The 12,857-nt window shown below is 42.1% G+C and overlaps 4 non-coding genes and 1 pseudogene across 4 annotated transcripts in view; all 5 read left to right on the forward strand.

Moving 5' to 3' along the window:
* LOC137275225 (U2 spliceosomal RNA) overlaps nt 1-36 on the forward strand; it is a 193-nt gene extending 157 nt beyond the window's left edge. The window contains exon 1 of the small nuclear RNA XR_010956541.1: nt 1-36. This exon is cut by the window's left edge and continues 157 nt beyond it. This is a non-coding gene — a small nuclear RNA (U2 spliceosomal RNA).
* Nucleotides 37-1,020: 984 nt separating this feature from the next.
* Nucleotides 1,021-1,213, forward strand: LOC137275237 (U2 spliceosomal RNA). Its single transcript, XR_010956552.1, has one exon. It is a non-coding gene; the product is annotated as a U2 spliceosomal RNA (small nuclear RNA).
* Nucleotides 1,214-3,726: 2,513 nt separating this feature from the next.
* LOC137274897 (U2 spliceosomal RNA) lies at nt 3,727-3,910 on the forward strand. Its single transcript, XR_010956253.1, has one exon. It is a non-coding gene; the product is annotated as a U2 spliceosomal RNA (small nuclear RNA).
* A 6,484-nt stretch (nt 3,911-10,394) lies between these two features.
* On the forward strand, nt 10,395-10,604 carry LOC137274880 (U2 spliceosomal RNA; annotated as a pseudogene).
* A 984-nt stretch (nt 10,605-11,588) lies between these two features.
* Nucleotides 11,589-11,781, forward strand: LOC137275249 (U2 spliceosomal RNA). Its single transcript, XR_010956556.1, has one exon. It is a non-coding gene; the product is annotated as a U2 spliceosomal RNA (small nuclear RNA).
* Nucleotides 11,782-12,857: the final 1,076 nt, after the last annotated feature.

A 12,857-nucleotide genomic window follows, 5' to 3' on the forward strand; every position in this document is an offset into this window, starting at 1 on the left:
CGGTATTGCAGTACCTCCGGGAATGGCCCACCACTCATAATACAAATTAAAAAATAGAACCCTTAACTTAGCCCTCTCTTTTTCACATTTCATTTCACTTTTTTCATCTCACTTTGCGCCGTCCCCTCCCTTTTCGCGCGTCCGTTTCACTGGAGGCACCATGCAACCACAGCCAAACTGTAGAAATGGACCCATCCACTCAACCACATTGTACTCCGTCCAAACCAAGCCCCGGGAAGTTCCTCAAAGTGATTTATTTTCCACTTGCAGTTGTTTTGTGTCCCCGTATCCAAGGACGTCGGCCATGATGTCGCACGCCGGAAATTACGTCGTAGACAATCACACCCTCACAACCACATTCTGCCCCGTCGATAACACACGTCTTAAGCGCCAGCTAACCCTAGAAAGTGTTTTCAAGTGGTAAGGAAGTACCAGAAGCCTCGGCGCGTTTCTCCCGGGTCAGTTTACATTGAAATTTCAAAGTTTGTTTAACTTTCATTCCATTTCTTAATTAAAACAACATTTCTAACTAAAATTCACCTACCCTAACATTGTTTTGATACGTGAAATGTATTTAAGTTTAGTGGATTTAGTCCACGCGGTCAGTTGCTGTGTTCTTTTTTTCACGCTTGTCTGGGCGCGACTTTCTCAAAGTCGGGACTGCAGAAACTCTTCCAATTGCTGTCCCCACGCCTCGTTCATTAAGCGCCGATCCACAGGCTCATGGCCCTAGCTGCAGGACGTTTTTCCTACGTCGGCCCGACGTTTTAGCGCAAGCGCTGTTTCTTCAAAGAAATAAATAAGGTTATTTACACATTTTGCTGCCTTGACACAAATTGTCGTATTTCACCACAAAGAAGGTCATTTTGGCCGTGGCCCTCGCCCGTGGTCCGAAATTGCGTGTTTTCGTGCGTGTAATTTTGGAGGTGAATATTTTGAAAGAGGGAATGTAAATATCCAGCCCCTTAATGAGATGCTGTGGGTATAGAGGTATTTTGCCGGCGCAAGCCGACAACCGGCATCGCTTCTCGGCCTTTTGGCTAAGATCAAAGTGTAGTATCTGTTCTTATCAGCTTAATATCTGATACGTCTCCTATTGGAGACATCGATATTAAACTGATTTTTGCAACGGGATGAGGTGCCACGGAGCTTGCTCCGCCCTCATCACGGGTTGACCCGGTATTGCAGTACCTCCGGGAATGGCCCACCACTCATAATACAAATTAAAAAATAGAACCCTTAACTTAGCCCTCTCTTTTTCACATTTCATTTCACTTTTTTCATCTCACTTTGCGCCGTCCCCTCCCTTTTCGCGCGTCCGTTTCACTGGAGGCACCATGCAACCACAGCCAAACTGTAGAAATGGACCCATCCACTCAACCACATTGTACTCCGTCCAAACCAAGCCCCGGGAAGTTCCTCAAAGTGATTTATTTTCCACTTGCAGTTGTTTTGTGTCCCCGTATCCAAGGACGTCGGCCATGATGTCGCACGCCGGAAATTACGTCGTAGACAATCACACCCTCACAACCACATTCTGCCCCGTCGATAACACACGTCTTAAGCGCCAGCTAACCCTAGAAAGTGTTTTCAAGTGGTAAGGAAGTACCAGAAGCCTCGGCGCGTTTCTCCCGGGTCAGTTTACATTGAAATTTCAAAGTTTGTTTAACTTTCATTCCATTTCTTAATTAAAACAACATTTCTAACTAAAATTCACCTACCCTAACATTGTTTTGATACGTGAAATGTATTTAAGTTTAGTGGATTTAGTCCACGCGGTCAGTTGCTGTGTTCTTTTTTTCACGCTTGTCTGGGCGCGACTTTCTCAAAGTCGGGACTGCAGAAACTCTTCCAATTGCTGTCCCCACGCCTCGTTCATTAAGCGCCGATCCACAGGCTCATGGCCCTAGCTGCAGGACGTTTTTCCTACGTCGGCCCGACGTTTTAGCGCAAGCGCTGTTTCTTCAAAGAAATAAATAAGGTTATTTACACATTTTGCTGCCTTGACACAAATTGTCGTATTTCACCACAAAGAAGGTCATTTTGGCCGTGGCCCTCGCCCGTGGTCCGAAATTGCGTGTTTTCGTGCGTGTAATTTTGGAGGTGAATATTTTGAAAGAGGGAATGTAAATATCCAGCCCCTTAATGAGATGCTGTGGGTATAGAGGTATTTTGCCGGCGCAAGCCGACAACCGGCATCGCTTCTCGGCCTTTTGGCTAAGATCAAAGTGTGAGTGTCTTAGTCTGAGAAGTGATCATCTCCAGATGGAGTGCTGAGTATTATTGTTTCCATGTTTGCTGACTAATTTTGTCCTCTTGCAGATCTACGGGTTGGCATCACTTCTAGCAAGTGTGTGGCCTTAAGTGGTCTCCACCCTTTTGTTATGGCTTTGGCTACTGCAGTGGACGCTGGAGATATTCCAGACAGGTACATTGATAGTGGATATGCATCACGTACAGTCAGAGTGGATTCCCAGCAGCGGAAGGTATCTAAGGAGGATTTGATACAGGTGTTGAAGGGGAATATTCCTTCTTTTCGGTCCCAAGATTGTGTTGGGATATGGAATACCGAGAAATCTGGACAATACTTTGTGACTTTCAAGACCAGTGATCAGGCTGAGACTTTACGGAGGATCAAAATTCTGGAATATGGAAACAATGTGCTTTACTTTTCTCACTATGGAGCCCAGGTTGTTGTGCTAAGGATACATTGGCTGCATGCAACTGTGAAGAATGAGTTTCTCAAGGATTACTTTTCTAGATTCGGAAAGGTGATTGATGTCCAGTGGGAAACAAGATCAGTGGAAGGAGTATCAATGATAACTGGTGTTAGATATGTGAAGGTCGAGCTTGAGGATGGTGGATTGGAGAAGATACCCCATGTTGTCAATTTCGGGAAGAAACAGACAATATTAATCACGGCTCCGGGAAGATTGCCACTGTGTCTTCGTTGCCATACTTACGGTCATGTACGAGCGATGTGTAAGGAGAAGGCTGTGAAACAGGAACAACTGAGTATAGCAGAGAATGTGGAAGAAGCGCCAGAAAAGGATACTGACTCAGAGGGTACTATGGAAACAGTTGAATCAGATACGGATGTGGAATTTTTGTCGGAATCTAACAAGGACCAGGAGAGGAAACGGAAACAGGAGACTGTTTTACAGAGCAAGACAGATCAGAAGACAGAAAAGAGGACAAAGACTTCTTTGTTTTCTCCACCTTTGTCGTGGGCGGAACAGACATCACAGTCAGATGAGGTTTTAGCAGCTATCACAGACACATCTTCAAAATACAGTGACATGAGGGTTAGGATTCAAAGGGTCAAGGGAGGTAACAACAGGATTGAGTTTAATGAAGAGACAATGATGCAGGTTTTGAAGGATTGTCCAAAGGAAGAACACAGTCAAAGATGGATTAAAACGCAGGCGACTCTATTGAGAGTGGTTCAGAAATATAAACACTTATTTCCTTTGCCGAAAGACAGGAACTCTTTGGACTTCAATATGGAAGTACATGTGCCTTCGATTTTAGAAGGAACTGTGTTAGAACCATACAATGTGCAAGCATTGTAAAGTCATTGACAGTCTCACATTTACCATCAATTCTTTTCTGAATTCTTTAGTGTCTAACTGTTAGCACTACCACTTCACGCTCTGTGATAACCATTTTAATAACGAGGTGGTAGTGTATTTGCACTGTCTGCGATTGTACAATTGTTTGGATAGTAAATTTATCAAAAAGAAAAAAAAAAAAGTATCTGTTCTTATCAGCTTAATATCTGATACGTCTCCTATTGGAGACATCGATATTAAACTGATTTTTGCAACGGGATGAGGTGCCACGGAGCTTGCTCCGCCCTCATCACGGGTTGACCCGGTATTGCAGTACCTCCGGGAATGGCCCACCACTCATAATACAAATTAAAAAATAGAACCCTTAACTTAGCCCTCTCTTTTTCACATTTCATTTCACTTTTTTCATCTCACTTTGCGCCGTCCCCTCCCTTTTCGCGCGTCCGTTTCACTGGAGGCACCATGCAACCACAGCCAAACTGTAGAAATGGACCCATCCACTCAACCACATTGTACTCCGTCCAAACCAAGCCCCGGGAAGTTCCTCAAAGTGATTTATTTTCCACTTGCAGTTGTTTTGTGTCCCCGTATCCAAGGACGTCGGCCATGATGTCGCACGCCGGAAATTACGTCGTAGACAATCACACCCTCACAACCACATTCTGCCCCGTCGATAACACACGTCTTAAGCGCCAGCTAACCCTAGAAAGTGTTTTCAAGTGGTAAGGAAGTACCAGAAGCCTCGGCGCGTTTCTCCCGGGTCAGTTTACATTGAAATTTCAAAGTTTGTTTAACTTTCATTCCATTTCTTAATTAAAACAACATTTCTAACTAAAATTCACCTACCCTAACATTGTTTTGATACGTGAAATGTATTTAAGTTTAGTGGATTTAGTCCACGCGGTCAGTTGCTGTGTTCTTTTTTTCACGCTTGTCTGGGCGCGACTTTCTCAAAGTCGGGACTGCAGAAACTCTTCCAATTGCTGTCCCCACGCCTCGTTCATTAAGCGCCGATCCACAGGCTCATGGCCCTAGCTGCAGGACGTTTTTCCTACGTCGGCCCGACGTTTTAGCGCAAGCGCTGTTTCTTCAAAGAAATAAATAAGGTTATTTACACATTTTGCTGCCTTGACACAAATTGTCGTATTTCACCACAAAGAAGGTCATTTTGGCCGTGGCCCTCGCCCGTGGTCCGAAATTGCGTGTTTTCGTGCGTGTAATTTTGGAGGTGAATATTTTGAAAGAGGGAATGTAAATATCCAGCCCCTTAATGAGATGCTGTGGGTATAGAGGTATTTTGCCGGCGCAAGCCGACAACCGGCATCGCTTCTCGGCCTTTTGGCTTCGATCAAGTGGACCAGGACCAGGATCAGGAATTGTAGCAGTCGGTGGATTGGTGACTATACAGTTTTGTGCTTTTTCATTAACTCTCTTTGCTTCCTCCAGGTCGACGGGTGGGACCTACTACACTGTAGTAGGTCGACCTTAAGTGGTCACCTCCCATTTTTTCTTTTTCTTTCATCATGGCGATGGCTAGTGCGGAGTTGGAGGCTGCCATCCCAGCAGAGTACTTTGATGCATCTGTGTCGTCCCATACCTTAAAGGCCCAGTGTCGGGTAAGAGGATTTTCTCGTGAGAAACTCTTTAATTGTTTGCACAATGCTATACCTGATGTTACTGGCAAAGACTTGATGTCTATATGGTCCACAGATAAAGTTGGTACGTGGTATGTGACTTTTCGTGATGCCAGAAGGGCTAAGCTGTTATTGGATGCTGGTCAGATTCCTTGTGAGGATGACAGAATAACTTTCAGCCACTATGAGAAGCAGGTAGTAACATTAAGGATTCACTGGTTACATGACACTGTCAGGGGAAGTTTTCTAGCGAAATATTTCTCTAAATATGGCAAAGTGCTGGATGTGTCTAAGGAGACAGTAATTCTACCAGACGGTGCTTCAGTGTTTAGTGGTGTTCGGCTTGTGGTACTGGAAGTGGCTGAGGGTAGAAAGAACTTTCTGCCGCATGTAGTCAAGTTTGGAGTTGATATGGCCATGTTGGTAACAGCTCCTGGAAGGGCCCCACTTTGCCTTAAGTGTGGTCAGATGGGTCATACGAGATCCTCATGTGAACTGACTCTGATAGCTAGGGAAAGGAGACAGATGGAGTTAGATAAAGAATATCAGAGACAAGAAAGAGAGAGAGAAAGACATGAAAAGGAGAGACAGATTCGTAAGGAAACTGAGGAAAGACGAAAGGCAGGACTACCAAAGAAGGATAGGGTTGATGATGATCTTATGGATGATGAGATGTCAGATAGTGCTTTAGTTAAAGCTACTGTTACTATAGAAGGGGGAGAACAGGAGGATAAGGCTAAAGTAGAAGGGGAACAAAAGGGAATGGAGATGGAAGACTGTACAGAAGGGCAGGAGAAAGGGGAGGGTTCATCAGGCAGTCAGAGGTGGTCAGATGATTCCCAACTTAATACTTTACTAGATTCCCTTGAAGCAGCAGATATGGAAGGGTTAGTGTCGTATGCTGCTGCATTGACAGATACCTCTTCCTCTGTTAAAACCCCCAAGGGTAAGGGGACTTCCCGTAAAAGTAGAGGCAGATCTCGGGACACAGGGAATAGGAAGAAGCGCAGGGCAGGAAATAGCACCTCACCAGCATCTCCAGAAAGAAAGGGGTCGGTTCAAAGTGAACCTTCCATAGACCCTAGTAGCAGTGGGCCCCCTCCAATATAGACTCCTGATTGATTGGTTACTCCCCTTACGACACTGGCGCTGCCCCTACGATTACGATTATAGATCTGTGTTTCCAAACCCAACAACCACGTTCTCCTCTATTGAGGAGTCTATATTTCGTGTGCTTTGTTTTCATTCTCATTTGCCATATCATGTATAATTTTGTTTCATTGAATTGCAACGGATTATTAAATAATCCACATAAGTCAAATCTTTTGGCTGGTAACTTCAATTCTTGTATTGACTTTCTTTTTCTTCAAGAGACCCATGTTCACAGTATCAGTTTAGCTAAATATTATGAATCAAAATTTAATGGGAAAGGGTTTTGGGCATTTGGAACTAATTTCAGTTGTGGAGTAGCCATTATTATTAACGCCAAGGTCAATTTTGTTGTGGATCGATTTCATCTAGACATAGATGGCAGATATATTGTTTTAGATATCACTGTTAGTGGCACCAGAATTCGTCTTATTAATCTGTATGCTCCAAACATTCCAGGAGATAGGATTAGGTTTCTTCAATTGCTGTGTCATTATTTAGTCACCAATAGAACTTTGATCATAGGAGGTGATTTCAATTGTGTCCTTAATGTTAAATTAGATAAGATTGGAGGTAATACTATTAATAATCAAAAAGGTAGTCAAATAATTCAGTCATGGGTCTCTGACTTTTCTATTTCTGATGTTTTCCGTTCTTTATTTCCAGCTCAGGTGGCGGTTACATGGCGAAATGCTTCTGGTGTCGGGTCTAGACTGGATCGATTCTACATCTCTACATGTCTACTGTCGGCTGTGGGTACCTCAACAATCTGTCCCTGTTCTTTTTCTGATCACGACTACGTGTTGGTAAGATTGAATAATTTTGATGGCATAAACTTTGGCCCTTCCTATTGGAAATGTAATCATTCTGTTTTAGATGACTCTTTTAAATTATTATTTAATGGATTTTGTAATACTCATATTCCCTCATTGGATGAGATTACTTTAGAATGGTGGGATACTTTCAAGTCTAAAGTACAAGAATTTCTAAAAATATTTCAAAAAATCAAGCATACTTCCCGGGTATCTCACCGTAAGGATTTAGAACGACAATACAAGGCTTTATGTCATGCAGAATTGTCTCATCCAGGATCTTATACTGATCAAATATCTGAAATGAAAAAACAATTATATGATTTCGAAATGTTGGAATTCCAAGGTCAGTTTATTCGTTCTCGGGCACGTGATCTTGAAAATGGTGAAAAGCCCTCAAGTTATTTCTTACGCAAGGAAGCCAAACGAGGTAAAAGAAAATCCATTAGTTCTATTTTAGATCCTTCTGGTCAGTTAGTAAAATCCTCCAAAGACATCATGGGCGTTTTTGTTAATTTTTATTCTAAACTTTTGGCTGAAGAACCCATTGATGAGGGAATTAGTGATGCCTTCCTTGCTAATCTACCTCAACTTAATTCGGACAATGTGGACTTACTTGAGGGTGAAATTACGAAATCTGAAATTTTACAGGCCCTTAAGGCAATGGAGAAAAATAAATCTCCGGGTCCTGATGGTCTTACCAAAGAATTTTATCTGTTCTCTTTTGATGTTCTTGGTGATGTCTTGCTGCGTCTTGTTCATTTATGTTTTCTAGAGGGTTCCCTACCTCAGTCTTCTAAAACATCTTACATAACACTACTGTGTAAGGACATACAAAATGCTACAAATGTTCGTAACTGGCGTCCAATTTCATTATTAAATGTAGATGTTAAAATCATTTCTAAAATTTTATGCACACGCTTGGGTCTAGTTATTGGTGATATTGTTCATCAAGATCAAACTTGCGCAGTTCCGGGGCGGTCTATTCAGGATAATTGTCATTTGATACGAAATGTGCGAGACTATGTGGAGCAAAAAAATCTCCAATGTGCTTTCATTAGTTTTGATCAAGAAAAGGCCTTTGATAGGGTCTCCCATGCTTATTTGTTTAAAGTTCTGGACGCGTTTGGATTTGGTCCAAATTTTAAAACATGGGTCAAATTGCTATATACTGACATATCCAGCAGTGTAATTGTAAATCAGCACATTTCAGCACCTTTTCCGGTCACGAGGTCTGTCAGGCAAGGATGTGGGCTGTCCCCATCCTTGTATGTATTATCGCTGGAGCCTCTTTTACAAGCTATTCGCAAAAATCCCATAATAAAAGGAGTGCAGTTACCAGGTTCTTTGGATTCAGCAAAAATATCAGCATTTGCTGATGATGGTCTGGGTTTCTGTACATCGGATGCTTCAATTAAAACTATTTTTGATATTTATGATACTTTTGGTAAAGCATCTGGGTCCAAATTAAATATGTCTAAAACCAAAGGAATTTTCGTTGGAAAATGGAAGAATAGATCGGATCATCCTTTTGGTATTTCATGGATTGACCAGTCAAAAATTGTTGGAATTATGGTAGGCAAGGAGGTCAGTGAGGATGATCAGTTTCATTCAGTAATTACTAAATTCCGTACGGTTCTAAAATCTTGTAAAGGGCGCTCTCTTTCGATCTTTGGGAAATCTGTTTTGTGCAATGTCCTGGGATTATCTCAACTGTGGTATCGTGGAGCAGTTACCCCAGTGTCTAATCATTACGTCGATCTTTTTCAGAGAGAGACTTTTCGTTTCATTTGGCAATCCACTGCTGAACCTATTAGGCGCTCCATTTTGTATAAATCAGTATTTGAAGGTGGTCTTGGGGTTAATCATATTACATCCAAATTGCAATCATTTCATTTGAAACATATTCAAAACCTTGTAAAAGGATGTTCAGCAAAGTGGTGTTATTTTACAATATATTGGTTGGGGTTGTCCTTACGCCTTTATCGTCCTGACTTTCTGTCTTTATCTCTACCTCACTCTGAGACCGTTCCATTATTCTACCAGCAATGTTTGAAAAGTTTGAAATTGTTCGAAAATACAGTCTTGGAGCCGCTGGTAGATATAGTTAATTTCACTTCAAAACAGTTCTATTTGAGTATGCTTTCCAGAGTCACTGAAAATAAAATTGAAGGTTTATATCCACAAATTAATTTTCGACAAGTTTGGGCTAATTTACATCATTCATTTGTGGATCCTCTTCCAAAATCAATGAACTTTCGTCTCATCTATAATGCTCTCCCTCTGGGGTATATCTTACATACCCGCGGTATGTCCATCTCTCCTAACTGTGTCTTATGTCGGTCTGGCATTGAAACGTCAGATCATCTTTTTATCTCTTGTCCCTGTGTTTGTGTCTTGTGGGATATCGTTTTCAACTGGTTACAGTACTTATCCGATGGTTTGGTGAAAAAAAAGTATGAAACCATTCAGTTTGGACTAGTTCCTAAATTGCCAAATTTGTATAAATATGCTGTTTGTGTTTATTTACTTTCTCTGGCAAAATATTCTATTTGGTTGATCCGAAATTGCAATAAATTCGAACACAAACGGCTCCAGGGAAACGATATTGTGTTGCGTTTTCTTTCTCTTCTGAAAACACGTATTCGTGCTGACTACTTTCGTCTTTCGCATGCTGATTTCCAGGCTTTTTGGCTATCTTCTCCCTATTTTTGCTCTGTTGATACAAGTAATTGTCTAAAAATACTGCTATAATTATGTATGTATATATATATATGTATACCAATTGCAGCATTGTCAAATGTCTAGTCTAATGCAGTTAATTTATTTTTGATTCATGTCTATTCATTATATATGATATTCCTTATGTGTATGTAAATTGAATGTATTGTCTGTATGGCAAATGTATGTGACTTCTTGCAGGATTTTGATTTTGCGGTATTGTATATCTTGTATTTCTATGTACCGTTTTGGGAGCATGATAGAGATTTGATTGTAAGTGCATAAATATTGATGTATATTATACTGTGTACGTATTCTGAGTGGGTATTCATTTACGCCCATCATAATTATGTTCCTCATGTATTAAGGTGCTCTATTGTACAATTAGAATTTAGTTATGAAAAGTCTTCTTTTTCCGCTTATTCTAATAGGAATTCAAATGTCATGACCACTACCTCACCACTGTGATAGTTTTTTTTTAAGTTGTAGGTAGTGGTTCTCCTGTCATTTTTTCTGTAAAATTTTGCTCTATATAAAATATTTTATGAAAAAGAAAAAAGTATCTGTTCTTATCAGCTTAATATCTGATACGTCTCCTATTGGAGACATCGATATTAAACTGATTTTTGCAACGGGATGAGGTGCCACGGAGCTTGCTCCGCCCTCATCACGGGTTGACCCGGTATTGCAGTACCTCCGGGAATGGCCCACCACTCATAATACAAATTAAAAAATAGAACCCTTAACTTAGCCCTCTCTTTTTCACATTTCATTTCACTTTTTTCATCTCACTTTGCGCCGTCCCCTCCCTTTTCGCGCGTCCGTTTCACTGGAGGCACCATGCAACCACAGCCAAACTGTAGAAATGGACCCATCCACTCAACCACATTGTACTCCGTCCAAACCAAGCCCCGGGAAGTTCCTCAAAGTGATTTATTTTCCACTTGCAGTTGTTTTGTGTCCCCGTATCCAAGGACGTCGGCCATGATGTCGCACGCCGGAAATTACGTCGTAGACAATCACACCCTCACAACCACATTCTGCCCCGTCGATAACACACGTCTTAAGCGCCAGCTAACCCTAGAAAGTGTTTTCAAGTGGTAAGGAAGTACCAGAAGCCTCGGCGCGTTTCTCCCGGGTCAGTTTACATTGAAATTTCAAAGTTTGTTTAACTTTCATTCCATTTCTTAATTAAAACAACATTTCTAACTAAAATTCACCTACCCTAACATTGTTTTGATACGTGAAATGTATTTAAGTTTAGTGGATTTAGTCCACGCGGTCAGTTGCTGTGTTCTTTTTTTCACGCTTGTCTGGGCGCGACTTTCTCAAAGTCGGGACTGCAGAAACTCTTCCAATTGCTGTCCCCACGCCTCGTTCATTAAGCGCCGATCCACAGGCTCATGGCCCTAGCTGCAGGACGTTTTTCCTACGTCGGCCCGACGTTTTAGCGCAAGCGCTGTTTCTTCAAAGAAATAAATAAGGTTATTTACACATTTTGCTGCCTTGACACAAATTGTCGTATTTCACCACAAAGAAGGTCATTTTGGCCGTGGCCCTCGCCCGTGGTCCGAAATTGCGTGTTTTCGTGCGTGTAATTTTGGAGGTGAATATTTTGAAAGAGGGAATGTAAATATCCAGCCCCTTAATGAGATGCTGTGGGTATAGAGGTATTTTGCCGGCGCAAGCCGACAACCGGCATCGCTTCTCGGCCTTTTGGCTAAGATCAAAGTGTAGTATCTGTTCTTATCAGCTTAATATCTGATACGTCTCCTATTGGAGACATCGATATTAAACTGATTTTTGCAACGGGATGAGGTGCCACGGAGCTTGCTCCGCCCTCATCACGGGTTGACCCGGTATTGCAGTACCTCCGGGAATGGCCCACCACTCATAATACAAATTAAAAAATAGAACCCTTAACTTAGCCCTCTCTTTTTCACATTTCATTTCACTTTTTTCATCTCACTTTGCGCCGTCCCCTCCCTTTTCGCGCGTCCGTTTCACTGGAGGCACCATGCAACCACAGCCAAACTGTAGAAATGGACCCATCCACTCAACCACATTGTACTCCGTCCAAACCAAGCCCCGGGAAGTTCCTCAAAGTGATTTATTTTCCACTTGCAGTTGTTTTGTGTCCCCGTATCCAAGGACGTCGGCCATGATGTCGCACGCCGGAAATTACGTCGTAGACAATCACACCCTCACAACCACATTCTGCCCCGTCGATAACACACGTCTTAAGCGCCAGCTAACCCTAGAAAGTGTTTTCAAGTGGTAAGGAAGTACCAGAAGCCTCGGCGCGTTTCTCCCGGGTCAGTTTACATTGAAATTTCAAAGTTTGTTTAACTTTCATTCCATTTCTTAATTAAAACAACATTTCTAACTAAAATTCACCTACCCTAACATTGTTTTGATACGTGAAATGTATTTAAGTTTAGTGGATTTAGTCCACGCGGTCAGTTGCTGTGTTTTTTTTTTCACGCTTGTCTGGGCGCGACTTTCTCAAAGTCGGGACTGCAGAAACTCTTCCAATTGCTGTCCCCACGCCTCGTTCATTAAGCGCCGATCCACAGGCTCATGGCCCTAGCTGCAGGACGTTTTTCCTACGTCGGCCCGACGTTTTAGCGCAAGCGCTGTTTCTTCAAAGAAATAAATAAGGTTATTTACACATTTTGCTGCCTTGACACAAATTGTCGTATTTCACCACAAAGAAGGTCATTTTGGCCGTGGCCCTCGCCCGTGGTCCGAAATTGCGTGTTTTCGTGCGTGTAATTTTGGAGGTGAATATTTTGAAAGAGGGAATGTAAATATCCAGCCCCTTAATGAGATGCTGTGGGTATAGAGGTATTTTGCCGGCGCAAGCCGACAACCGGCATCGCTTCTCGGCCTTTTGGCTAAGATCAAGTAGTATCTTAGTCTGAGAAGCGGTCATCTCCTCATGGAGTGCTGAAAAGTGTTTCCTGTTT

The sequence above is a fragment of the Haliotis asinina genome, chromosome 2 (assembly GCF_037392515.1).
Source record: "Haliotis asinina isolate JCU_RB_2024 chromosome 2, JCU_Hal_asi_v2, whole genome shotgun sequence".
NCBI lineage: Eukaryota > Metazoa > Mollusca > Gastropoda > Lepetellida > Haliotidae > Haliotis > Haliotis asinina.